This window comes from Amblyomma americanum, chromosome 2 (assembly GCF_052857255.1).
Source record: "Amblyomma americanum isolate KBUSLIRL-KWMA chromosome 2, ASM5285725v1, whole genome shotgun sequence".
NCBI classification, from domain to species: Eukaryota; Metazoa; Arthropoda; class Arachnida; order Ixodida; family Ixodidae; genus Amblyomma; species Amblyomma americanum.
The window spans coordinates 183190935-183218321 of NC_135498.1; the positions used below are offsets into that span (position 1 = coordinate 183190935).

At 46.5% G+C, this 27387-nt stretch overlaps 1 protein-coding gene and 1 pseudogene across 1 annotated transcript in view; both read left to right on the top strand.

Annotated features, from left to right (window-relative positions):
- LOC144122060 (3-alpha-hydroxysteroid sulfotransferase-like) overlaps positions 1-27387 on the top strand; it is a 131267-nt gene that overhangs the window by 25862 nt on the left and 78018 nt on the right. The gene's annotated exons all lie outside the window — the stretch shown is intronic.
- LOC144119360 (uncharacterized) lies at positions 18655-20802 on the top strand (annotated as a pseudogene).

Here is a 27387-nt window from a genome sequence, read left to right on the forward strand (position 1 = left end):
TGTTTTCGCTCCTTCCACCTGGGTCGCCTTTCGTGTTTGTCATCGCTGCTGCAGGAAGTGGCGAGGGTGTGTCGGGAACGTCTCGGTGGGTGGTTCCCGAAGAAAGTGCACGTGACCCAAAAGGGTAGTGATTGGACGCTTTTCATTAAACCAAGTTCCCCAACTAGGGACCTGGGGAGACGGGACCCTTTAAAACGAGCCGCAGTGCTCATTGTGGGACCGAAATCACTTCGATCACCATGTAAATAAATCTCTGTTAGTTTTCTCTTTTGCTCGACTCGTCTCTGCATCGTCGTCAAACGCGATGCCCGAGTGCCTGCTGCCCGACTTCTGACGATCGGCTCTTCGCTACCCGTTGGGTCCGCTAACGGAGCAGACACAACGCAACATCGCACTCTCATGATGGTCGCCAGAATATGCTAGAATTCGACCTTCATATATTTCATGCTAACCATATTATCATCCGCGCTGCACAGTTTTGTTTGTGTTTAGGGTAATATGGCGCTCGTGCTGGACCTTTGTCTGCTGGTGACACTGGGTGATTCATTTAGTGTGCATACGCAATTTCCTGGTTCGGCTGCCAATCAAATTACCAGTTTACTCAACTGCTCTCCTACCTTCATCGGCCGGTAGAAATGAAAAACCTTTTCATTATTTCCTCTTTTTAGCATTTATTGCCAATTCCAGGGATTGGTGGATGCCTGCGTGTTGGGAAGGTGACCCTTCTCGGCTCAAAGAGGCAAACGGAATTTTACGCACCCTCGTGGTGGAAGGCCCATGGGCAGGACTGGCCTCCAGCGGCACATCTCCAATATAGTGGCCATAGTGAAAGGCATGTCATAGCGGTCGCACCACGACGGAAGGCGGTCACGACCCACCACGTCGTCGATCTCCCGCTGGATCCTAGCCTGAACACTGTCTGGCTTGTCGGCGAAGTTGAGCAGGTGCCACGCAATGTTCCGCCCAACGGCGTTGGTGCCAGCACCCAAGAAACTGAACACATTTCCTGGCAGGTACTTTGCTGAAATATGACAGCGGCAGGTACAAGTGAGTGTATAAGTGACTGATTAATGCTCAAGAGGCAAAGTAATTGAGCACAAATAATGAAGGATACCATGCAAATAGACACAATTTCTCCGCTCCTATTTACGCCAGGTTTCGAAAAGGTACAGCCTTCGTAAAAAGTGTTGAGCCCAGAGAGATTTGCTCCGGCGCAGTGTAGTGGGGACCTTGTAGCATCAGTGTAATTCGTTCCCTGCGGAAAGGAAGGCCCACAGTTCCTCAAGCATTCGGGAGATTTGGTAAGCTGGAGATACAAAACGAGCTAAACAGCATGGTCGAGCATCAAACTCCCTTTAGCTCTAAATGTTTAAAAAAGGCTCTGAATAGGATTAAACTGGTAAAATTAGCCATGAGAAATATTTAAAAGAGAACACATCAGTTACAGCCGTTTTTCTGACATTATTGCTATGTTATATAAATAAAGGGAGAAACTTCTTGTGAATGAGTGAGCGCACATGAAGTGAAAGCGCAGCGCTTGGACTTGAAATTATATAATGAAAATTAGATATGGTGAATACGATTAGAAGGCAACGATGCTTTACGACAGGCAGCAAGATATTGAAAGAGTGATGGAGTGAGCGCAGGTGAGAGCAAGAGATAGTGAGCGGAGATCGTGACTGAGGGAATGAATTAGGAGAATAACAACGGGGAGGAAGGCATTTTGCAAGTTACCGAAATTCATCATCTGAAGAAGAGAGAATGTGGCATTTGTATCTCGTCATAGCCACCTATGAGCATAAACCTGAGAGGCTCAGTGAAAAGTTTGGAGTCATTTGAAGACAGGACACCGATCAGCCGAAAGCGAAATGAAAAGCGCAAAATAAAAAGGTAGGAAGAGACCGCGTGAGTTAGAGGACAAACGTCGGCTCCGGGCCTCAGTGGTTATTGTTTTCAACCGCTATGTCGAACGGCACGGGATCTATTCGCCTCCGCAGCGGCAACATCTTAATGCAAGTGAAATGAAAACGTGTCTTGTGACGCGCAAGTCCGTGTTAAAGAACCTCAGTGGTGTGAAATTATTTTGTTAGCTCTCCAGTCAGGCGTCTCTCATCTCCCGAAGTGCGTTTACGGACGTTAAACCCTACACACCAATACGAAGAAACTGCACCTGATTATGTGTTAAATGAATTGAAGAAATAGGGACTGGGAAACAATGTGGGGGCAGCCGGTCGTCTATGTTGACAGCGGAGTAGATAACTAGAGATGAAAAGCGCAGAGAGGACGGCAGAGGCCATGTGGAAGGAAGAGGTTTCGAAATTTTCCTAAACTATGGGAGCTACTGCTGAACGACATGTTCTGATTGGAGATAAACGGGAGATATATTCGCCCTGCGTTGTATTTAAATGAGCTGCTGCCTTTTCTCTTGCGGCTAAGGTTTATGAAGATGGAATCAGCGTATGCGTGTACTGTGATTGTACTGTCACGCCGCTAATTAGGACAAGACGGTTTACCCAATATGTATGGTTCATACGTTCGTATCTAAAGCTTCGTAAAGCATCTTGTTGATGTTATGAGTTGCAAACCACATTAAATCGGTTCCTCTTAAGCAACTTGTTTATAAGCTACCGCCACTGCGCATCGCCGACCGGGGGCACCTGACTTCGGCAATTCACTGAGACGGTGGTAGACAGTATCAGAAGCCCCATTGGCGAAAAAAATGCGTCGTCGGTCCCATAATTCAAAGCAGTAGAAGTGACGTCACCAGACCAGAAGTGAAAACTATACGTTTCGATGCATCTTCATTGCGTCCGTGTCGCCCTCTCTTGAAACCTTCAAGGAAACATCAAACCACCAGCTATATGACTTGACGAGGTGTGCGGTTGTCGTAGTACGTACAGGGCTGCGCAAACGAAAGCATGAAAGAATGGATGGCACTAAACCAGATGTAAATGCCTCAGCACGTTCTTATGCTGTCTCATTGAAAACGTAATGCGATTAGGTGCTGCTGTAAATTTTTTATTTGCCTTTGACTTCGGTGAGCTTCAGGACCCGCAGCTGGACAAGCTGCGGACAAGCTGAAACTGGACCAGCTGAATCTGTAGAGCCGAAAATCATTAAGACATTGCTTGATTAAAAGGCCTGTATTGATATTCGCTTCCTGCGCTGCAACAACTATTCATTGGAAAGCACCGTGTAGTGTTCGTGAGAGCGACGCATAGCTTTGACAACAATACTGCTGAAGCAGTCAAACTGCGCAAAGTTCCGCTGCTACTTGGGAGCAAGGCTATACACAACGCGGGGCGCTTGTACTTGTCTTGTGGTGGACTACGAAAGTATCGGGCCTAGACAGCGACCCCTCACTTGCGGAAGCCGTTCTTCATGATGGTAGGGGAAGCTGCTGAATTGTAGGAATGATTGTCCACAGCAAGAATTTACGAAAATAGTTTGGTTAGTGCCTTTGCAAGTAGCAATGGCTGTGACAACAATTAAATCCATTCAATTAAAGTCAAAGGAAGCTGTTAACTCATGCATGTCAATAAATATGCAATCAATTCAGCCCATTCGTTTGCAATTGCTTTTTTCATGAATCCAGAAGAGAAGGGGCTAGCTGGTTGTCTATGATGACCGGAATCGCGCTATACAGGTTACAAGACGCTTCACGAAGCTTGCTACGATGCTCTTGTGCGTGCATTATCTGCACTGTTGTTCCTTCGTGCATTTTTCGTTTTGTGACCAGCTTAGTTTGATTCACTACATTTTCCTAATGAAGGCACTCCGGCGCTTTAATCCCCATACCTATAATGATAATATCGGGCTCCCCTTACCCGCAAGTTTCTGAGAACCGCAAGCAGACAACTCAATCGTGAGTAAGCTTGACTGAGTAATATTTCACATCCGTATTATCTTCGCGATCGTTTGGTCCCCTTTAGCGACTCAAACTAGACTTAACTCGATAAAAATTAAACTTAAAATTAGTTTTTGGGCAAAGGAACTGACACAGTAACTGTCTCACATATCTCGGCGCACACCCGAACCGCGCAGTAAGGGAAGAGGTAAAGGAGGATGAAGTGAAAGAAGAAAGGAAGAAAGAGGTGCCATAGTGGTGGTCTCCGGCAATAATTTTGACCACCTGGGGATCTTTAACGTGCACTGACATCGCGCAGCACACGGGCGCCTTTTGCGTTTCCCCTCCATCGAGACGGGGCCGCCGCGGTCGGGTTCGAACCCGGGTACCCCGGCTCAGTAGACGTGCTCCGGCTAGTAGCTCGATAGTGCATTTCTCCTTTCCCTTAGTGCTAATCAATTTTTTGTGATAATGAGCACAAGGCGAACCTATTTTCCACGGGAAGAGCAGCGCTGAAATGCCTAACTTTTCACGCGAGCCATGGAGCCTGCCAGAACTTTAGAAAAGTTCATGAGTGGTCCCCATTCTACAATGAGACCTTGCAGCAATAAACTTTAGAGGGAAGTTTTGCTCAACAAGGGCACTAGCCGAAATGGTTTCATTTAAATTCATTGCACAAAATGGGACTGGAGCAACATCTGCAAATAATTCCAAATTTAAATGTTTAGGCTGCTTTATTCTACTATCACAGAATACTGACGCTGTGACCTCTTAGACACTCAAAAGTGATTTGAGTGTTGGGTTCGGTCTGGCTTCGTGATGTCTCATTGAGGTATGCTCCAATAAAACACTGATGATGGGACAACGCTACGTCTGCTTCAAGCTCATTAATCCTTGCTCTGCGAGAGGAAGAAACAAACAGGTTATTACCAATGTGCGTAAGGTGTTGGGCTCCTACATAATAAAGTATATTGTTTGATTCTGTGCTAATACTCAATTTTCTGAAGGTTGGTGCGCCCGTATATGCTTCTGGCAAGCGTTGTCCGTGAGAGGCGCGAACGAAACGCAAGATGTAATTGACCTGTGTTTAGCAGTGTACCTTCATGGGGCTAAATTTTAGGACAGTATGTGTCAGCCGTTGTGACGCTGCAAATTTTGAAGGCATTGACTACGTTCCAAGCACAAGCAAACTAATGCAATGTTTTGCCGTTTGGGCCAAGGCGCACTCAAGACAGTAAAAATTTTCAGAGCCATCATGTGTAAGCAAGACTGAGAAATACGGTTCCAACAGGCGTTTATAATAGGCTTCCAACATAGGAGCTATCGTAGCTAGAACACTTGCTATGCATGTATTTTTAATTTGTTCCTCTTGCCCACGTTTTGCACATACCACATGTTATTCTTTGTGATCTCTAGTACCTTGCTAGAGCGCGGTGTGGTTAGTTCGCAGTAGTTGACGAGAAGAAAATGTTTGTGCCATTTGCTAAGCAGCAATTAGAGCACAGATCAGTAGTGAAAAGTTCGTGAAAAGTACTAGGTGCAAGGTAGTGAACTATCAGTGTGTGCCCTGTGTACCCTGCATGTAATTGTCAACGGACATGTGGAAAAGTGATCATCTCCCTTTGTTCTCTCCCATTTCTATCTCTCCCTCTGTTCCCCTTCCCACGTGTAGGGTAGCATAGCGGGCGGAGCCTAGTTAACCTCCCTGCCTTTCCGTTCGTATCTCTCTCTCTCTCTCTCTTGTTTTTTTATTTTAATGTTCAGTTGCCTTTTAGTATAATGTTGTTTCAGGAAATGTGCATTTTATCCGGTTTGAATTATATTTTTAGGGCACACATGAACGAAGTTACTGGAACTGTCCGGTTTAAACAACGAACAGCGTTCGCTTTTTGTGTGAGAGGTATAGTGGCTTATGTCCTCTTGTAAGGCAGTAAGCTTCTTTGGGCTGTCTACTTTACTCATTTAATTCAAGCATTTCATTCTAAAAGGGAAGTATTCAATGTCTTACCAACAAAAATGATGCTGGGAGTCAACGCATAAATCGTTTTTTCCTTTCAATGCATATCCGAAGCACACGCAACGGATACTCTATTCAACGTACACACCACTTAGTTTCAACACTAATAATGTCACCAGTTTTTTACTGGACTCCAATTTCTTTATTATTGGCACCAGTTTTTTATAGAAATTAAACTGCACAAATTGGGACAGCTCTAAAAAAATTCAACTGACATTAAACAACCATTTTCAGACCAGAAGCTTGTGCGACGAAGTACTTTCAATTCCAAGCGCGCACTTTTACATGAGCGCCAGGGCAAAAACCCTAAACTCTGCCCATGTAATCGCTAGTTTGGGGTAGACGCACTTGCGAGAGCGAAGTTATTCGTCACTCGATTAAACGTCGTCGCGAGCGCTTGTTGGGATAGTAGCACTGCTGTTCGACTGTTCTAATGCTCAGGCCCCGAGCGCAGCTTGACAACTGCACATATTGACCTCTTTCCACTCACGATTTTGACTGTGCTTCTTCGAAATCTGTTGCGTGCTTTTATCTGTTCTGAGCACTCCTGATATGGTTAATTTTCCTGCTTGCCTTGCGGTTACTGATTAGCACTGACAGTTCGGCTAGTTCTATTTGAAGTTGGGGGTTTTCAGACTTTCATGGTTAAATTGTTTTGTTTTGCTGAAACGCAAAAAATTGAATACCCTAATTACAAAATTGGGCACTATTCAAGCTTCCTTGCGTTCAGTCCTTAAACCGAATAAAGGAAAGTTGACTTCCTTCCATAAGACATATAATTCGGTACACATTATCAGCGTGCACATTCTAAGTGACATGGGGACGGTAAAGAAGTTCATGCACTGTAGTCGTTAGATATTCAGCTCCCACTAATAAAGCCTGGTTTCGATGTAATGTTAATAATATTTTTTATTTCTTTTCGGTATTCTCCACAGCAATCAGAAAGCTGCAATGTCTGCCTCACGGCGGCGGTGGGAAGACCATAACATGAAAACCTACATTCCTTCCAGCACCGGCACTTCCTCGTATATGCTTTACTACGACGGGACTCAGTTCACAAGTTACTCTGGATGTCATGCATTACAGCTCTGTTGAACACACCGAATTTAAATTAAACTCTTCATTGCGTTATGCATGATCTTCTACTCCAAAGAATAATCATGAAGGAATTCTTTACAGCGGCATTTTTACTGCATGCGCAACGGCAGACTAATTAAAGTTAAGAATAAATTTACTGGTGACTTCAAGGTTAACTTTTTCTTTTTACTTTTCCTCTGTGCAAGATATAAGACGCCCTGTGAGCCCGTTTTGCGAGCCAATTCTAACTGAAATTTCGTGCAGGGCACAATGGACGGGCAGAGTTTATTTTTCTTAGTGCATATCGCTGTCGATTTGTCTGGTCCACATCGCACTATCATTGAGCCAAAGGCACTTTTCCGACCACGCAAAAGTTCCTCTAGTACTCAGCGGGCATTGATCTCCGGAAGGATTATGTGAGCGGATTTCCTTCCATACGAGCAGTGAGATTTATTTTTTACCGCGGCCACGCACGGGTGTGTCCTCTCGACCTTAAACACATCCGGTTCCCACACATTCTGTTGTTTCCTTCACATCGCGGAGCACCTGCAGGTGCCCCGTGGTACAGCCGGCTTCTAACGACGACGTCAACAACCCGACTTTTCCGCTCCAGCTGGTGCCCCTATACTTAAACCGGATATGATCAGTAAACGAAACAAAAGCTCAAAGGCTCACGCGGCAACAATTCGAAATGTTCAGACTTTAAAGGCACCATGCCTCCAAACCGGAAATCGCGCAGGACGGGTAACCAGTGCTAATTTTACACGATGCGTCTCTTATATTTTACGTGCACCTCTTACTCCAGCGCCACGCGAAGAGCCATTGTTACCTTTTTTTCGTCTCTGCGTAATCATTTCAGTTTTTTCAGGGGTGAGAGTAGAATTTCAAAGGTCGTTCGTTTCTTCGAGGATGGTTCACAAACCCTTCCTCTAAAGTCGTTCGGCTTGGAAGATGGATAGGAGGCGAGCTTGTAGATGATGACAGCAGAGCATATATTTACAACATACATATAGAGAGTGTTAAACTGGAAAAAGCAGAACTGAATTTACAAAAGAACAAACTTTGCGCTACTTTACTCATCGACCGGGAAGGTTAGAGCCTAAGTAGCATCACGTTACATGCTAAGCATGGAGCCCCAGCTCAGACTGGACTGGACTGCATCCGTTTACATGAGCTTTTAAGCACTTCATTAACAAAGGACTAAGGGCGGTCTTTTTCAGTGGCCCGCCCTAAGCATCAATACTCCGGTCAAAAATTACATGAGAGATGGGGACAACCCCTTGGGTTGGGCTTAGCCTCGAACCCAGAGTCTTGTTAACAACACAGACTAAATAAAAAACAAAAACGCCACCACTCTCTTTCAAGTGCGAGTATCCACACGCTCTCCCTTCGGAGCTAATCCTTGCCTCAGGCATGCATACCGCCACCCACCATCGGTCCGCGTCGCCCGTCAGCAACAGAGGAGGGGGCGAAAGGGCCCACGATGCTGCCGCGCTACCGACGGCGGGACACAGCTAATATGCATGAAGGGGTTTGTCTGCCGCTCCGGGAAACCAGATTAAGGATCGCCCCTGTCTTCCCACATTCTTGGTGAGCACAGCCTGTCCGCCATGACAGGTGTCCGTCACGGCCCTCCTGGGAATGCGTTTTTCGTTCACGAGGCACTGCGGGAAGCTGTGGGTGCCCTCCCGGCGATAGCCCACGTCGTTAGGGGGGGGGGGGGTCAGTACCTCAAGCGACCATTTTCGTTCCCCGTATGTGCTCGGGGGCTCTCGCTTATACTGGGGAGCGGTTTCCGCGTGTGCCGGCGTCCTGCTTCCTGCAAAGGTATGCAGCTGGAAAACAGGGGCGGCCTTACAGTGAGGTTACATGGGCAGTACTCATGGTTACTTTAACATTGTCGTGCAACTTTAAGGGTACCAGTAGCAACTGAAATCCTTCCCTACCTTCTAAATATCGACGAAGAAAAGTATGCTTCTCGATACGGCAGCAAGCAGCCTTACGCTTTACCCTCCCTTGTTCACTTTGTGTGTCAAGAAATCATCTGCCTATCCTCTCTCTGCCATTGAATCTTATTCATGAGCAATTAATACTCAGTTGGGAAGCACTCAAGAGAGGTATGGAATGAGTAGTTGCCGATTTGGTAACTGCGCATAAAAACAGCAGCACCACATCCTCAACGAACGATGAACGTTTGTTCTTCATTCGTTGAAGTTTTTGACGGCTGTTCTCTCATCTCTCTCTTCAATGCTTGTTGTAGGTTTAGTGGCGTTGTTTCTAAGGGAGCAAACAGGGGATTCCAATATCAATACAAGATTGAGGGCAAGTTTTCTCCCCAGACCTCTACCCCTTCACGCCTGGAACACATATGCGGAGGACTCGGCCAAACTGACTGTATATATATTTTAAGGAAGCCAACAGTCACCGAAACCAAGGCGCATAGGGGAATGTTTGTAATTTTTTGTTTTTAATTTGTAGTGCCACTCAAATGGTTTAAAGAAAACAACTTATAAAGCAGCAGAAAAAACAACCATGCCGTAAATGGGATCCGACCCACGACCTCCGAATATCGCGTCCGGTGCTCTTACCAACTGAGCTACGGCGACGGCTATCCAGTCGGCTGCTTTCGTGGGTATTTATGTTTTGCGTGTAAGCGAACCTTGAGAGTGTTCGCCAGCGCCACTCTCGTCTATAGCGGTGGACGTAGCCCGTCCTGTAATACCGCGAGTGTGACGGAGAACGTCATCTAAAGGCGAGGGCGGAAACTGTGCGAGAGCCCTCTTATGCTACCTAGGGCATCAAGACTGCCAGAACCGAGACCCCCGTTAATTTATTAGCAGACAAGGCAAATGAAATGAGGGGCTTGTTTGACAAACATATTAAGGAAGCCAACAGTCACCGAAACCAAGGTGTATAGGATAATGTTTGTATATATATATATATATATATATATATATATATATATATATATATATATATATATATATATATATATATATATATATATATATATATATATATATATATATATATATATATATATATATATATACCTACTGGCCGCTGCTGCAGTGATTCTGGCAGCACTGACAATTTTCGGAGGAAAATTAATACCCAGTAAGAGTACCAACGGACTGTACTCCGGGCAATGTTCTCCGTGCATTCAGAAGCAAGCAATACCAGCCGCATGGTTGAACGGAAAGCTGCATGGTGAGAGGAAAGGCGACGCCATCCCTCTGCGCTTCGTACTCGAGGACGTGTCAACAGTTCACCGAGCCAGCCGAGGTCCCCAAGGGGCGCAGCCTGAGTTCGGGGACCCTGCCGGACCGCACTCGACAGCGAAAAGGCGCTGCTATGAGCTCCACAACCGGGCCACAGATGTCGACCCCCATCATACTAGAGCAGCCTCAGGTGCCGCCAACGTTCAATGGATCCCTAGGGGAATACCCCGAGGAATGGTTGTACCAATTTGACCTCGTGGCATCATTCAACAACTGGAGCAAGGCGGCGAAGATGGGACAAGTATTTTCCGCACTGGAGGGCTCAGCACGCACGCGTTACGAAAATAATGAATCGTCCCTAACGACACGGGGCCTATTCAAGAAGGAACTTTTGAATGCATTCACCAGTGTCGTGAGGAAAGAAAGAGCCGAACGACTCCTCGAGTCTAGGATCCAGCTTGCGAACGAGCTCGGGCAGGTTACGTGGAAGAAATGAAGCACCTCTTTCGTCGTGCCGAGACCGAGATGACCGAGGAAATGGAAGTTCACTTTTTTAAAGCGCGACGTAAAAGAACAACTCTTTGTTAGGCTCGTCTGCCAGCCGGCAAAAACCGTAGAGGAATTCAACCAAGAAGCCCCCACGCTCGGGAAGACCCTCGACGCCCGGACTCCGCAGTGCAGCCGGCCTGCTTATCTACGTGCAATTCGTCCGGATGCGACGACCACGACCAGTGACAGCTTGCGGGAAGTTATCCGCAAAATCGTCAGCGAGGAGCTACGACGACTGCTGCCAACTGCTGCACAACTTCAAGGAGCGGCCCTCGTGGATGAGGTGCGAGGAAAGCGCAACGGGCACTTGACACCGCGACTTCGACGGTTGTCCATGAGGAAATGACTGCATCCCAGCGACGACGCCTAGGATCAGAAGTTGTCCATATCGTCCGACTAAAGCCCTATTATGCGTGCTAAATAACGCTGTGTTTCTGTTCTCGGTGTTTACTGCGCACTGTTCGTTTTATTTGTTTCCAGTTACCTTATTTGTTTTAAAACACCGGCTCGATGTTTCTTTGAGATGGGAATAATGGAGCGAATTTGTGTACTGTTTGTTCATTCTTCAAAGCTGCCAGCATTCAGTTCTTTTGCGGGCGCAAGTCAGCCTAATAAAAAGTTTCTTTTGGAAACTCTTTTCGCTCTTTTCCTGCACGCCGGACTGCCGTCACTACTGCGTGAAATAGCTACTCGGCTTTGCTTTCCTGTTACGCGCACGTTTAGCTACTTGGCTTCACCTGTCTTTTTGAGCATGTTTAGCTGTATACTTGACATCGGCCTGTTTGTTTCGAGAACTTTTAGGTTCTTGGCTTAGCCTCTCTGTCTCGAATTCGTTTGGCTACTGGTCTTCGCAACTTTATGAGCCAGCACCACAATCAGAGGTGTGGTCTTGGAAACTCAACTTACACAGTCTTTCGACTTACCGTGGGAATGGACAATGTACGCTTTCCCCGGCATGGGGAATCTACGAGCGTCCCACGGCGCACACTTTTCGGGATGCGAATATCCGTCGTTGTCTGCTATTCTTCAGACCTCGCCAACTCGACATTGAGCTCCACAGCTGACTCTTTGCGACGTTCGCAAGCTCATGCTGCTGCTGTTGTAGTTCCTTACATAGCAATCGCATCCGTATTTACCTGTGCATCCGCCTTCGCAACCTCGTCATTACAAGTAATGAACTTATCTGTAGCTGACACGGCTAAGTACGGGATAACGTGAAGAGAGACTAAAAACAAACTCCCAGTAATTTTTGTAACTTGTTGAAGTAACATCTCGCGCATGTATGCGCGCGCTCGAGAGAAGCCAAAAGTTCTTTGGATCTCGGCCCGCCATGAGAAGTCTGTGCAAACCATAGTGTGTGCTGTGTTGCCAACTTTTGGCTACGGCAGCGAGATATCCTTCAAGCCATGTCCCGGAACCAAAACAAACGCGGTATTCACCGTTTACCTTCAACGCGTTACTCGAAACGCGTAAGCTAATACAGGTTTCCCTGTAAAAAGGCCAAAAAACATGCATACGAACAGAAATTTTTTGGAGTACGTTCATGGGAACGCGAACGCTTGAGAAGTATATTTGGAAGGTTGGTGACAAACTTCTTTTCAGGTCTTAAATGAGTCAAGCACAATTTAGTACGATTCTGTACAGTAAGACTCATTCTTTACTTCCCGCCAGTATAGGTGCTTTGAATTCGTTATTGTCTTTCCTATTATTTCTCAGACAAGTGTTAGCCGTATTTTGTTTTTAGATTTACGACGGCACCTCAAAGCAGGCGTTTTAAGCCTGTTGTTTACACAAGATAGGATTGTTTTTTTACTGTTGGTAAAAACAAGCGGCGGAAAACTGAACGAAAAATTAGATAGCTGACAACAATAAATCTAACATTTTCTTCTATTCTACCAGCGGTGGCATACCAACATTAGGACGTGTTAAATTTTTCCTGTTGAGATTAGTCCTTTTCACGTTCCAGGAAACGGAAAGCTTCGCAGACATGGATTGGTATTGTGATAATTCGAATGACGCTTCTGTCAATTAAACAACAAAGGTCAGAGTGTCCTCTAATTTATCATTTGCGTCCTGTGCTGCGTGCCGTGCGAGTATTAAAGTTATTACGCGAAAATTATGCACACAAGAAGAGCCACAAGCGCTCGTGCCGTTTGAGTCGCTCACTTTCACTATAAACCTCACCTATGCATGACTGAAATACGTGATGTATATTTGTCACAGTACCTTATCACCTCCATTATTCCGCCGAAGTAGGTCTTGAGTCTTTGACGAGCGGTGAACGGAATTCTGCTTGCCACACGATGTAACCAGTCTGGGAGAAGTGCAACCATCGACACATTCGCCAATACGTCATCACCTTGAGAGAATCGACTTTCAATCTTCAGCAACACAGAATTTTCCTTCTCATAGTTGGAACCCAGGAGGAGCCTCGAGACTAAGTTCGCAGCACATGAAAGGGCACACATCCTTGCCGGAGTGGGGAATCCCAGGTCACTACGGATTTTTTTTATCAATTCGGTGACCTCATCCTAGAGGAAAAAAAAGAAGGCAAAATATCAAACGACGGCGGCTGTGTTTTCTCTTTGTAACAATGAACACAAGCATAAACTAATAATTGTCATGAACTGTGGTTGACCACAGTGTCTACCGGAGATTAGAAGGCTCATGTTGTGCAATTTTGTCTGCAGACGAAGAGTCTGGGCGGATTGAACACCGGCATCACCTATCTATGAGGGCAAATTAACGTAAGGTTTGTACGCTCCAGATTCTGCACAGTTCATGGAGCGCGTAAATTAAAAATAAAAACAAGAAGCAACAAACATTTTTTTCTAGTTGTACCTCATTTCGTTCATGATAATGCAACAGATGATTCGAATGAAGAAGTGAACTAAGCGCCTTTGTGGCGCGTGTGTTTTGGGCCTTTGTGCTGTGTGTCCTGTGCTGGTCCTGTGCTCTTGACCTATTCGCTGTGTCTGGGTCGGTCTTCCATCTTCCTCGCCTTAGGCCACGCAACAATATGACCACACAAAAAGTGCAAATTCCATCCTCTTACTTCGTAGTAAAGTAAGCTAGACTCTCCACTTCAAGAACAGCTAGGTTTATAAATAGAATCTATATAGTTTGAAATATCTGGAGTAATTTCACATCGAGCACCACCGCAGATACTGACGGGCGACGACCACCAAGTCTATCTTCCACATACCTGTAATACATCATGCAGATGAGCCTTGCCGAAACCTAGTTGCCTAAGGAGGCGAAGACTGACTAATCGGTTCTCAGTCCATGCATCTCCATTCAGGTTACCTACGCCTGTGAAGAAAGACGGCTGTGTTAGTGCAATGTAAGCCTTGGAGAAAAATATAAATCACATCTCTTCAACCTTCATAAGCACCTAATTACAACATTATAGGCATCAAGTGGACTGTTTCGGCTACGCGGAGCGTTACTAGCCGACCATGATTGCATGCTAAAAAATGCCGTCGCTCGGCACACTCTTCGATGAACGTTTATTCATCTGGAATTCTAGTATGTTGTAATCATTGACCGTATGCAGAAATATAATGAAAAAGACAGTACATTTATAGCTACCACTGCATTAAAATAACGCAGGAATACATGCATGGTGTTCCGTAATTTGTCACGGGGTCAGGTGTACCACAGATTGTGACCAAGAATGCGATTAAACAATCATTTATGCACTTGTTTGTTACGTAAATAATCAGTTCTCATGTGGCAACTACGGTGACAGAGCGTTCACGTCATTGAGTTATTTCCTCCTCCCGACGTCTCAGGGGAGAGGGGGGGAGAGTTGCTTGTGGAGTTAGAAATTTTATTTCAGGAAAGGCCGGTCAGGGAGGAATAAAGTAACGCGGGCGTGCGCGCTGTCATCAGCCCACGTATTTAGTGTGCACAACAACACCACCGCACATGCAAGAATCTCTCACAAACAACTAGAACTCGCGCACTAGAAGCACTTGCGGGTACCCGCAAATGCCCGTACGATGAAGGCCACAAACGCGCGATCGAACGCTAAAGCGAACGTATAACAGAGGTGAACACTCTGCGCATCCTAAAAGGCTAAACAGTTGTGTTTTCATTGAATTTAAACGCACAATACTAAACTTCTGGTCTCTCATCTGCTAAATAAAATGCGAACAAAATCAGCTCAAACGTCACATTGTCCACAGCCCGGATGACCTGCAGCCCACCGTCGAAGAACGAGCGTGTGTCGTCGGCGGCGTAAACACAGCTGGATAAAGATGTTCTCGGGTTTATAAAACTTGCTGTCAAAGCTGGGCCGGCGATCTGTTGCTTCATATGCGGTAGAATTTAACGGGACCTCTGCAAAGCCGGCTGAGCCTCTTCCCAGCCATACTGTCGGAGTCCCGGATGAGAACACCCTGTAGAGGACGGACGCGCTCAAGCACCTCCTTTCTCGCCACTTTCGATTTCATCGGCTGCATGCCAGCGCACTCGCTTTTATACCCTCCGCCTCGTGTTCTATCGTGTAGATTACTCTTTGATCTAATGACCTGCTTCACTCCATTTTTTTACGCTTTCCTGCATCGACTTTTTTGCCTTCTTGAATTATGACAAGGGACCGTTTGTAAAACTTTTGTATCACCAGTTCTCCACTAGGCTGAGAGAAACACTATATCAAAATTTCAAATGCACTTCTTGCTAAAGTAGCCGACTGGTTAGAGATGCCACCTAGAAAGCGAGAATCATGAATTTGAATTTCACTGTAATCTAATCTTCAAGGCTTAAAAATGGTGTGGATGGACGGAAACCGGACTGAGAAGTTTCGGAGAAGGGAGGTGAAATGTTGCCGTTAAATCATTTCTGAATTATTAAATTAGCGGTGACCTAGTGCTACGCTTCTATCACTTTTAAATTTGAGGTATCAGAAGAATGAAGAAAAACAGGATATTCGCCAAAGTTGGCTTCCATCAAAGAATAAACATGTAAGCAATTGGTGGCTGGCAGATATTTCAAGAGTACATGTTAGAAAGGGTCCTTGGAAGCTCTTGAATCTTCTGAGGTCCGAAGGAGCTTTATGAGAAAAAAAAACATGTTGTGTACTTGGTGGGCGGTGCCACGTACTGAAAAATGCAGTGTCTGTGGAGCTGTTGTAAAGTGCTTGCGATTATGTACAGACTGAAGGAATAGCCCTTTTGACGAACAAAGTTACCAGAAGAATTTATTTTTATCCTGAATAACCTCGATTGTGTATTATGTTGCAATATATTCGCATTTATTAACGGTTTGGAGATTAGACTTTTCTTGCCTTTAAATCATCACTTCGAATTTAGTTTTGTGTTATGCTGCTGCGCTTACCTGTATTGTCCAAATTTTCCTCCTGTTCAATTTAATTACCCTTGTACTGCATTTCCGGCAACTTATATCAGCCAAAAGCAAACAATAAAACTTAATATAGAAGATACCGATATTAAGAAGAAGAAAAACACGCTTCATTGCATAAGCACTAGATCGTGGCAAAATAACGGTGCTTGGAGAAGAAACCACAATTGTTCTAATTGGCGTAGAAGTATCTTGGTATACAAAAAAACCAGGGTGTTAAAAAGAACTTCGCAGTGACTAATTTAAAGGTATTTCATAGAGAGGGCCATATGAACAGAACAGTGCTCTACAGTAAGATTTCAAGAGAAGAAACGCAGCAGTTAAGCATGTGTCGCATGTACTGACCGGTCCTAAAAGCATACCTGAGCATTTCTTGCCTTTTTTGAGCGTATGTGTCCTTCTTTTTATGGCTGCAGCAAAAATCTCAGAAGTAAACGCTGCGGTTCTTTTGTTCGTAATTCTCCTTTGCCCAAGAAGCAGAATCTCAGACCTGAACAACGTCTAGCTTTTCCAGCCCCTATGTAAAACTGATGCTAACAGGTTGCCTGAATTAAGCAACATGACGCTACGTATGCTGAGACGATCAAGATCCACATCAGAGACTTGCTCTGTCGTGTCAATCTGCTTTAGGACCAGAAAAAAAAATGCGTGGCTTTATGTCCAAGATATGACCTGTGTAACAAACGTCCATGCATAAGGGGACATTAGATTCAGTGATTGCGCGCTTCGTCAAGGAACGAAGGTCACTTTCTAAGACACCGACAAGGGACGGAAAGTAGGGGCTCGTTTAACACACGTGACGGAAGCCAACGGTCAACGAAGCCAAAAAGCAATGGGGGGGGGGGGGGGGGGGGTTCTTTTTATAATTGATGGTGTTCATGAATGGGAGATTCATACCGTAATTTAAACATTTATTGATAATTTTTTATAGAGCAGAAGGAAAACAACGACATGCCGCCGGCGGGATCCGAACTCATGTCCTCCTAATTTCGCTTCCCGTATTCTACTGGCCGCGGCTGTGTAATCTTGTGCTTTCGAGTATTTTTATGCGTAGTGTAACCGAAGCTTGAGAGTGTTCACCAGCGCTGACCTCGTCCATAGCGGCGGACGTAGCGCGTCCTGTATTACCACAAGTGCCACGTGAAACCTGATCGAACGGTGAGGGTGGGAGCTGTAGGGAACCCTCTTATGCTACCTATGGCATCAAGACTGCCAGAACCGAGGCCCTTGTTAGTTATTGAGCTTACAAGGGTAAGGAAAGTATGAGCTCGTTATGACATACTTGACGGCAGCCAGCAGTCAACGAAACCAAGGAGCATAGGGGATGTTTTTATTAATTTGTGGCGTTCATAAAGGGTAATTATTATTGTAGTTCATAATAAGGTAATTATTTTAAACCTTTAATTTAAACACAGGCATGCATAGTGTTGTGACATCGCTTCTTCGCATCAGGTTTGCAGGACGAATAAAGTACCGCCGTAGATTTTTTTTTTCTGCGAGAAAAATACGCAGTTAAAATTGGTAACCGTCCGCATATGTCAGTATCTGTCTTTAATATTCTGATCAGCCTGCGACAGCAATGTGTCCGCAATGTTTTCTGTGAATGGGTGTTTTATTTCTGCAATTTAACTTTTGGCACAAGAGTGGTTATTTTTTTTTTCAGGAAGAATTTCTTTCTCGCAATCCGCCATTGCTACTATAACTGCGATGTAGACTGCTAAGAATCAGCGCTCGAAGCTTTCTGTGGGCGTTCTACTTTTCAGGGGGACCGATCATGTATTGACAATCAGGCATGACGAGGCAGACATTTATATTCCATGCAAAGAATTTCCTTTCAGAAAACACTTCCTAACCATTACATGTTAACTTATTTTTACATTGCACAGATAACAGTTTCTCCAGGCACCAAGCGTGCCAAACCAGGAACATTCTTCATTGGACGGCTCAAATTCACTACCTGGACATCCTGTCTGATTGAGGACTGTGTTCCTGAACCGGCACTGAACGTTGCCATGGGTGAGCACAGCCTTGATCGACTTATAGTCATTTAAGACCACGACGTCTGTCATTGCCATTATGACCCTGAAAGAAAGAAAAGAAATAAGAAAAGCTCACTTATCATCACATACTGCCCATCAACAGTATGAACCCAGTTTGAATTACAGACTGATTTTTTTTTCAAACTGACACTCTGTGCAGCGAATAAAAAAGGAGCAACGTATCACTCTGTTTCATGGTGTGTAGCGCCCACCCAGGAATAGCAAAAACAAATTCTTCCTTCTTTGGTGAGGGTGCCAGGGAGTGCGGACGTGACTCACGTCGGTTCCGTGGAAAGTTGGTTTGTCTGGTGCAAATTGTGCCGATTCATGGAATAATTGTTTGCCATCACCTGTGGAAAGTCACAAGTGTCATCTGGGTGACATTTTCATGAGCGTGAGTGGACGTTTGAACATTTTATGGCCTTTTTGTGTCGACCATGTTTCCCGCCTAGCTAAGCCGACCGCTAGCGGTAAACGAACGCGGCGGCTCGGCGAGAGCCGAAGCCCCCGGCGCTCGCTTCGAAACGCCGTTGCATGACCATGGAGGTGACCGTAGAGGGTACGGAGATTACACCCGAAGAATTGAGAACCTAGGATTGGATCACTAAAGTGGGAAAACATGTTGAAGAACTGCAGGACCTCACGAGAGGCGAACGGCGAGGAGGCAAAGATGGAGACGCCAGATTGGAACGCGGAGCCGAATCCGGAGAGGGCAAAAAGATAGCGGCGGAGGCGAACGCCGCATATAAAAAGCTGGGGCAGAAGAACGCGGAGCGCTCAATTGCGTCGTACCTTCCGCGTTTGCCAGCTAATGACTAGAAGATAATTATTCGGCCGAAGAATGGGCTGGCGCTCGCGAAAGTTCCGACTACGAGGTTGAGTGCGGCGGTGCGTATGGCAGCGCAAATTCCATGGGTCAAAGGGCAGGACAAGGACGTGCTGATTCATAACGACAAACAAGGCACCCTGATTTTCAGCACCCCAGACATGGACACTGTCTGGAAGGTGACCAAGATTAAGTCTATCCATATCGACGACGACGAGTACGAAGTCACAGCGTACCTGGCGCCGCACGAGGACTGCGGGCGGGGTGTGGTGCACGGCATCGACCCGAAACTGACCATAGAGGAACTGACAGAGGCCTTCGGCAACCCGAGGAACCCGCCGATACTTGGCGTTAAGAAGATGGGCAAATCCAGTTCGGCGATCGTCATCTTCAAACACGAGACAGTGCCGAGGTGGGTGTACTGTTACGACGTACCCCTAAAGTGCGTTCTCTGCAAGAAGCGGTACGAGGTGTGCTACCGCTGTGGCGAGCTAGGACACAGATCGGACGTATGTGTCAGCGCCCAAGTTAAGTGTCTGGGATGCGGAATCATAGCCCCACCCGAGGATCACGTATGCGAGCCCAAGTGTAAATTGTGCGGCAAAGGTCACTTGACAGCAGACCGGAAATGCAAGGAAGCTTTCAGGACCCCTTATACGATAAAGAAGAGGCAATGGGAGGCCAAGCTGGCTATGTAAGTCATGGAAGAGGAAGCGCGGAAGGCGAAGGAGACCGAAGTAGGAAGGAGCCGGTTCGAAAAGCATCAAGGGAGATCCAGGAGTCAGTCAGGAAACCAGAGCGAGTCGAGAGGGAGATCAGAGTCCTTCCCGCGTCTACCGAATCTGCGGGAAGCGGAGAAGCAAAAGAAGGCCCAACCCGGGACTGCGGGCCCCTCCGGAGGCGCTGTCGTCAACAACCCAGCGAGGCCCAAGTCTCCGAGCCGAAAGGTGGGTTGGGTGAGCGAAGCCTCCCAGGATAAACGCGATGAAGAAATCTTCCAGATTAAGGAAGAAAATCGATTGCTTAAGGCACAGCTCGCAGCGATGAGCAAGCAAATTGAGGAGCTTAGAATAGCGCTTAAGCCTAATGCAGCACCTGCGAAACAATCGCAGATGCCACAAAATCCAGTTGTAAGAGCCTCAGAGGAGCAGGGTGCGGCTCAGCCGCCGGCTAAGAAGAGGGCGAAGCAAGTAGAGAAGCCCATAATAGATAAGGACACAGAGAAAGTGATAGACATGAAAATAGAACAATTGGAGGCAAAATTTGAGGCCAAATCTAGACAGGACAATGAATGGCGCAAGGCTTTTGAAGAACGCATGATAGGGATGTTCCAAACCCTCTCAGAGCAGCTGCATCAACGAGATAACAGTGTCGCAGAGCAAATACATCAGAGGGATAATAACCTCACTGAACAACTTAAGGAAGAATTTGCGAAAAGGGACCGGGCGTACGAACACCTCACCCAACAAGTACTAGGAAACCAGATGAATCAGCTGATTGGCAATCATGGCTCACAGATCCAGTAAAACCACCGTTTGGCAATGGAATTGTAGAGGTTTCACGCGCAAGCGTGCTGTCTTGCAGGAATTCCTGAGGAACGGGGACCGACCGGAGCTAATAGCACTACAAGAATGCGGCAGAAAAGCAAAATTGTCGGGGTACAAATCATACGTAGGCGAGGGTGAAAACACGCAGGTGGCCACCCTAGTCAAACGAAACATCACGGCGGTGCAGCATAACATCGGGAGTACACAAATAGACCATGCTCTCGTAGAACTGATACCGCGAAGAAAGAGAGAAAGTAGCTTGTTCGTATTAAATGTCTACAGTTCTCCCAAACAAAGGAAATGTGAATTCGGGGATCTCTTCGCAACGACACGACGTAAGATAAAGAACAACCCGCTGTTGATCGTGGGGGACTTTAATGCTCACCATTCGGCATGGGGATATAAACAGGCTTCAATCAAGGGCAGGAAATTGTGGGACGACATACAGACTCATAATCTGGATTTTATAACCGACCCGCTGCAACCCACAAGGAAGGGAAATAGTGTCGCGAGTGACACAACACCTGACCTCACCTTGACGGGGAGCGGCACTAGAGCCACGTGGTGCAATACAAACGAGGATCTGGGAAGCAATCACAAGATCATAGAAGTGGTGGTAGAAGGAGGCCCGACAATTCCCGGGAAACGGAAGGTAGAGGCCGTAAATTGGGACGCTTTCAGGGCACTCAGGGACAACCCGGCTCCCGTCTCGGACATTGCGGAATGGAGCGATGGGGTGGTACGGTCTGCTAAAGAGGCCACCGAAGCGGTGGAAATCGAGGGGGACAACGAAGCCGTAGACAGGAGATTAATAAATCTCTGGAGGAAAAAGAAAGGGTTGGAGGATCGACTTCGACAAAGAGATGGGATCGGAATATCAGGAAACAGATAGCGGCTTTAAACAGAGAAATTGAAGAGCACGCAATCGCACTCACGAAGCAGAATTGGGGGAACGTCTGCGATCAGATGGAGACGAATATGAGTACCGCTCGTACGTGGCGACTTCTTCGCCACCTCTTAGATCCGGATAGCACACATTCAGCGTCCAAACAACAGCTGGAAAGACTGGCGCATCAGTTTGAAGGCACTAAGAAGGAACTATTAGAAGAAGTTCGCAACAGGTACATAAATCCCGCCGGACCCGAACCCCTCCCGGACTATGAAGGGGGAGAGAATTCGGAATTAGACGCCCCGCTCTCCCTGGCAGAAGTCAGAGCGGAGATTAATCGCCTGCGGACTAAGTCAGCAGCGGGGCCCGGATAGAGTGAGCAACAGAATGCTTCGTAATTTAGACGACAGGTCCATCGCCAACATCGCAACGTACATGCAGGAGTGCTGGGAGAAAGGGACGATACCACAGGAGTGGAAACTCGCAAATCTCATTTTCATTCCCAAGTCGGGGAAGAAACTGGGCCTCGAGAACCTCAGGCCGATATCGCTCACCTCCTGCGTGGGTAAGCTTATGGAACATGTCGTTCAGACGCGGCTCAGTAGGTACATAGAGGACAATGGGCTATACCCAGACACCATGATCGGCTTCCGACCAAAGCTGTCGGCATGCGACGTGATGCTGCAACTCAAGGACCAAATTATAGACAAGCAAACCCGAGACACGAAAGTGATTGTGGGGTTGGATATGGCAAAGGCATTTGACAACGTGAGGCACGTGTCGATCTTAGAGAATCTGAACTCACTAAATGTAGGTAAGAGAGTGTATAGTTACATCAAGGACTTTCTTACGAACAGGAAAGCCACTCTCAGGATAGGGGAAGACTCCATCGAGGACATTATACTTGGTAACACAGGAACGCCGCAAGGCTCGGTGTTATCACCGACCCTCTTCAACATTGCGATGTTGAGACTCCCCGAACTGTTGGCGGACATTGAGAATTTAAACCACACAATATACGCGGATGACATAACATTATGGATAAATAAGGGGAGTGACGGACAAATTGAAAGCTCTCTGCAAAAAGCAATTGACATCATTGAAGAGTACCTGAAACCCAAGGGACTTAAATGCTCGGCCGAAAAGTCGGAAGCACTGTTCCTGATGCCCCCTGGAAAACGGCGGCTTCACCAAAAGCACGAGGCAGACATCCACCTGTATGTCAATGGCGGAGAGATCCCCGCGGTTGACAGTATCCGCGTCCTCGGGCTAAGGATTCAGGCGAATCGGAAGAATCATGAAACGCTTGCTAGGTTAGAAGCTAGTGCAAATCAGACGTGCCGTCTTATCAGAAGAATAGCGAACAGGCACGCTGGGATGAAGGAGGCGAATCTCTTGAGACTCGTGCAAGCCTTCGTAATCAGTAGGATAGTGTACGTGGCACCCTACCTGAAACTCAACGGAGCGGAACGGAACAAGCTCGAAATCATTATCAGGAAAAGTGTCAAGGTCGCACTCGGCCTACCCCCGAACACATCCACCGAGAGACTTATGAAGCTAGGGGCCTCCAACACTCTTGCGGAGCTCATTGAGGCTGCCCTTACCGCTCAGCATCAAAGGCTACTCGGTTCTGAAACGGGGAGGAAAATTTTAGAGAGATTGGGCTACGAGCCCAAGCATGAACATGCCCGCTCACGAGACATACCACGACAAATCAGGGACAAGATTAAAAACCCTCCGCTGCCCAGAAACATGCACCCCGCCTTTTACGAAGGCAGGCGCAAAGACAGGCAAGAAGCATTACATGCTAGGTATACAGGTCGACAGGACGTCCTGTATACGGACGCTGCAATATATGAGAGCAAAGCCGCACACGCGGCTGTGGCGGTTAAGGAAGACGGAACCCCGGTGGCGTGCTGCACAGTCAGTGGTGTCAAGACAGTAGAAGCTGAGGAAGTGGCGATAGCCTTAGCCGCCAGCCAAGGTGGGGTCAAGGTGGTCATTAGCGATTCAAAAAACGTGTGAGAAATTACGAATCGGGGAGGGTGACGGAGACTGCCATCCGTATATTAAGCAGGGAAGGAGGACCCAGAGAACTGGTTCTGCTCGTTTGGGCACCAGCTCACCAAGGACTTAAAGGGAACGAGGAGGCTCATTCGGTCGCCCGAGGTCTCACTTACCGGTCGACCCCTGGGACCTCCCAAAATCTCTGGAAGTGCAAACAGCACAGAGGATATGCGCGCATACCAGGAAATCACACAATACTACAGACTAAATCGTCAGATTTATCCGGGAGCGGACAAAACGCTCAATAAAAAAGAGGAGGTTCTTTGGAGGAAATTACAGACAGGGGTTTTTCCCAACCCAGTACTCTACAGCAAGTGGCATCCTACAGTAATCAGGTCAAAGTGCAAATTTTGCGATCAGCCAGCAAATTTGGTCCACATGGTGTGGACGTGCCCGGCTAAATATGATAGCTCACGCACTATAGAATCCTGGGAGCCTCTGCTCCGCAGCCCAGACCCTAACGTCCAGCAAGACATCATCGGTCAAGCCCTTGCTGCTGCTGTATCCCAAGGGATCCCGGCCGACGGCTAGGGCCGACAGGGGAGATGGACTTCTCTCCTGGCGTTCATTGACTGGTGTTACAATAAAGTTGTTTCTCTCTCTCTCTCTCTCTCCTTCTTTGGTACATTTCCTCTCTCCTCTCGTTGTGACCTAATACAGGTGCTGGTGATAGAGGGTGAAAGGTCAGAGGCGGCGTTCGCACTCTCCTCAGCCGCCACTGAAAATAATGATGAGAGCTGAGTCGGCATGGACACCGGTCTCGGCAGAGGCGTTGGTAAGCAAGTCGATGAAAAACAGAAGAAAGCCTCAGCGAAAACCTCAGCATGCTATCTTAAATTCTCTCTCCCTCTCAAGTTTAGGAACGATGCTTTTTTCTGGACTTAGCTGCTCGTGCAATTCACTCTGCCTAGACAGGGTAAAACAAGGGAGAAAACAAGCTGTGTTGAATTGTACCGCCACATGTCGGACAGCAATACTAAAGGGAAGGACGCATCGGCCCGATCATGAAAGAAAAGGGGAGTCAACCTTCCAGTTGATACTTCACTTGTGCCCAGTCGGTCAGCATGGCATACGTTTTCAGTGATGATACCCCAATGCCTCCCATGCACGGGTCCATCAATGCCTGTGCGAAAGCGAATGGGAGAAGATTCCAAAAACTCCTTAGCTTGCAAAAACTGGCTCGTCCCCTCGAAACATTTCACGCCACTTGCAGACTAGGTGACACTGGAAAGGGTGTATAAAGGCGAGCATTGGAGCGTTAGGACGTTGCCTCGCCGCTGCTGCGACCGATCCTGTCGCTCAAGGGAAAGCGCTACAGTAAGAACTCTGAAAGCTATTCTCTGCTCCCTACCGGACAACGCGGCCTGGCTATGCCCAGACATCTTGACCTGGAAACTCACGAGTTCACCTCGCTGCCACCACCATATCAGTACACCCGGAGCCAACGGCGAACTTTGTTGAAACGGATGCTTGGGCGAGTTGGTAAGCCATCTTAAAAAGAACAGCGAGCAGTTTGACAGGTACAACGAGGGAGAACACGACACAGACGAGCGCTGACTTGAAACTGATGTCTATTGCTTGGAACTAAGAATATATACAGTTCCAAAAAAAGAAAACAAAACAACCATTCATACATGCCACACTGAAAAGAAGGAGATAACAATGATTATCACTCCCCATCTTCCCCCCCCCCCTCTCCAAGCTAAAAATGCCAGTTCTTAGGAACAGATCTATAAAGAAGGGCTGCTGACGCAGGCATCTTATGACCAGGCGATGTGCGCTGCTTCAATTTTTTCACGTGTTAGTTGGTTACTGTGCTTGCTTAAAACTTGTGTGCGAGTGAAGTCAGGGTAACAAGTTTTGCTGTCACAGTCTCTACAGTGGATGCCGAGATGCACTTTTACAGTATTATGCACATTATTATTGTGCTCCTTCGAGCGTTAATTGAGGCATTTCCACGTCTGACTCACATAAAGCTTACCACATGACAAGGGAATGGCGTAAACTACAGCTTCTTCACAGGCGACGAATTGATTTTCATTTTTGATGTCGCACTCTCTGGGAACTAAATCGGTATAAACCATTTTGCACATTTTCCCAAGCTTATCCGGAGCCGAAAAAATGACTTTGACCTGTGATCTATTTGCTATATTTTTTAGTCGGTGGGAGAAATGATGAATGTAAGGCACAGCCGTGGTTTTTTCTTTTTTTCACGTCAATGATTCTGCCCGTTCCCCTTTTCTGTTTTTGCTCAAACTACTGAGAATAGATTCTGGCACTGACACTAGCAGCTGCTTGGGATAACCAGCCTTTACGAGCCGATAAGTTTGGTGAAAGAAGCTGTCTTACATGCAGTGCATGCAAGATTTGTTAAGCGCGTTGTGAAAGCATGATTTCGTCACGGCACGTTTAACAAGCTTTGAATGAGATGACGTAAAAGGGAGCAATGGCTTACTGCTTCGTGGCTCGTAAGACCAACAAGTGTGATGGTGCATTAATCTCAGTTTGATATCTAAATCGGATGACATGGTTTTCTGAAACATGAAACATTAAACATGAAACATGAAAATCAAATCCTCTCCTGTGAAGAAGGTGTAGTTTACGCCATTCCCTTGTCATGTGGCAAGCTTTATGTGGGTCAGACGGGGAGATGCCTCAATGAACGCTCGATGGAGCACAATAACAATGTGCATAACACTGTAAAAGAGCACCTCGGCATCCACTGTAGAGACTGTGACAGCAAAACTTGCTACCCTGACTTCACTCGCACACATGTTTTAAGCAAGCACAATAACCAACTAACACGTGAAATAATTGAAGCGGCGCACATCGCCTGGTCAAAAGATTCCTGCGTCAGCATCCCTTCTTTATCGATGTGTTCCTAAGTACTGGCATTTTTAGCGGGGATAGGAGGGGTGGGGGGCGAATGACGATTATAGTTATCTCTTTTTTTCATGTGGCATGTATGAATGGTTGTTTTGTTTTCTTTTTTTACAACTGTATATATTCCTCGTTCCAAGGAATAAACATGAGTTGCAAGTCAGCGCTCGTTCGTGTCATGTCTCCCTCGGTGTCGCTGTCAAACTGCGCGCTGTTCTGTTTAAAATACAACAGCAAACCTTCCGTTGTTTGAGAGAGACAACGCCGGAAACGGAGACTGCAGGAACTACCTCCTGCTGATTATCACACCTCCCTGTTGAGCGCAGTTACCCGTGGTACATTAGTGGAGCGGGGAGTCCTTCGTTCTATATATATATATATATATATATATATATATATATATATATATATATATATATATATATATATATATATATATATATATATATATATATATATATATATATATATATATATATATTAAGGAAGCCAACAGCCACCGAAACCTAGGTGCATAGGTGAATGTTTTCTATTTTTTTTAATTTCTAATGCCAATCAATTGTGTTTTTTAAAAGAAAATTACTTATAAACCAGCAGAAAAAACAACCATGCCGCCGGTGGGATCCGAACCCACGACATCCGAATATCGCATATATATATATGTTGAGCGCAGTGACTCTATGCGTAGTTCATCTAGCTAATAGGCTCCTTCTTATAATTAATGAACTCTATCTTTCCCCTCACTCTGTGTGTACCCACTTATTTGTGAAAAAACTGACGCAACGCAAACAGGGGGACGACGAACTCGTAAGGCGTTGTAATCCACATTTCATAACCATTGTGAATGCCCTTGTCCACGGTACGCCAAAGCAGTAAGCTGTGTCAGACACTAGCTACGCTCGTATGTGCTTGGTATTCTCGCCGCCTCTCCAGAAAGCCGCCACGCAAGCCCTAGTCTTCCCATCCTCGGTAAAGTCAGGCGGCCATCGTCGCAGAACCACGGGGACGCCGACGGCTAAGCAAGATGAAGCAGACGCCTGATCTGAAGCCGGAACGCATTTCGC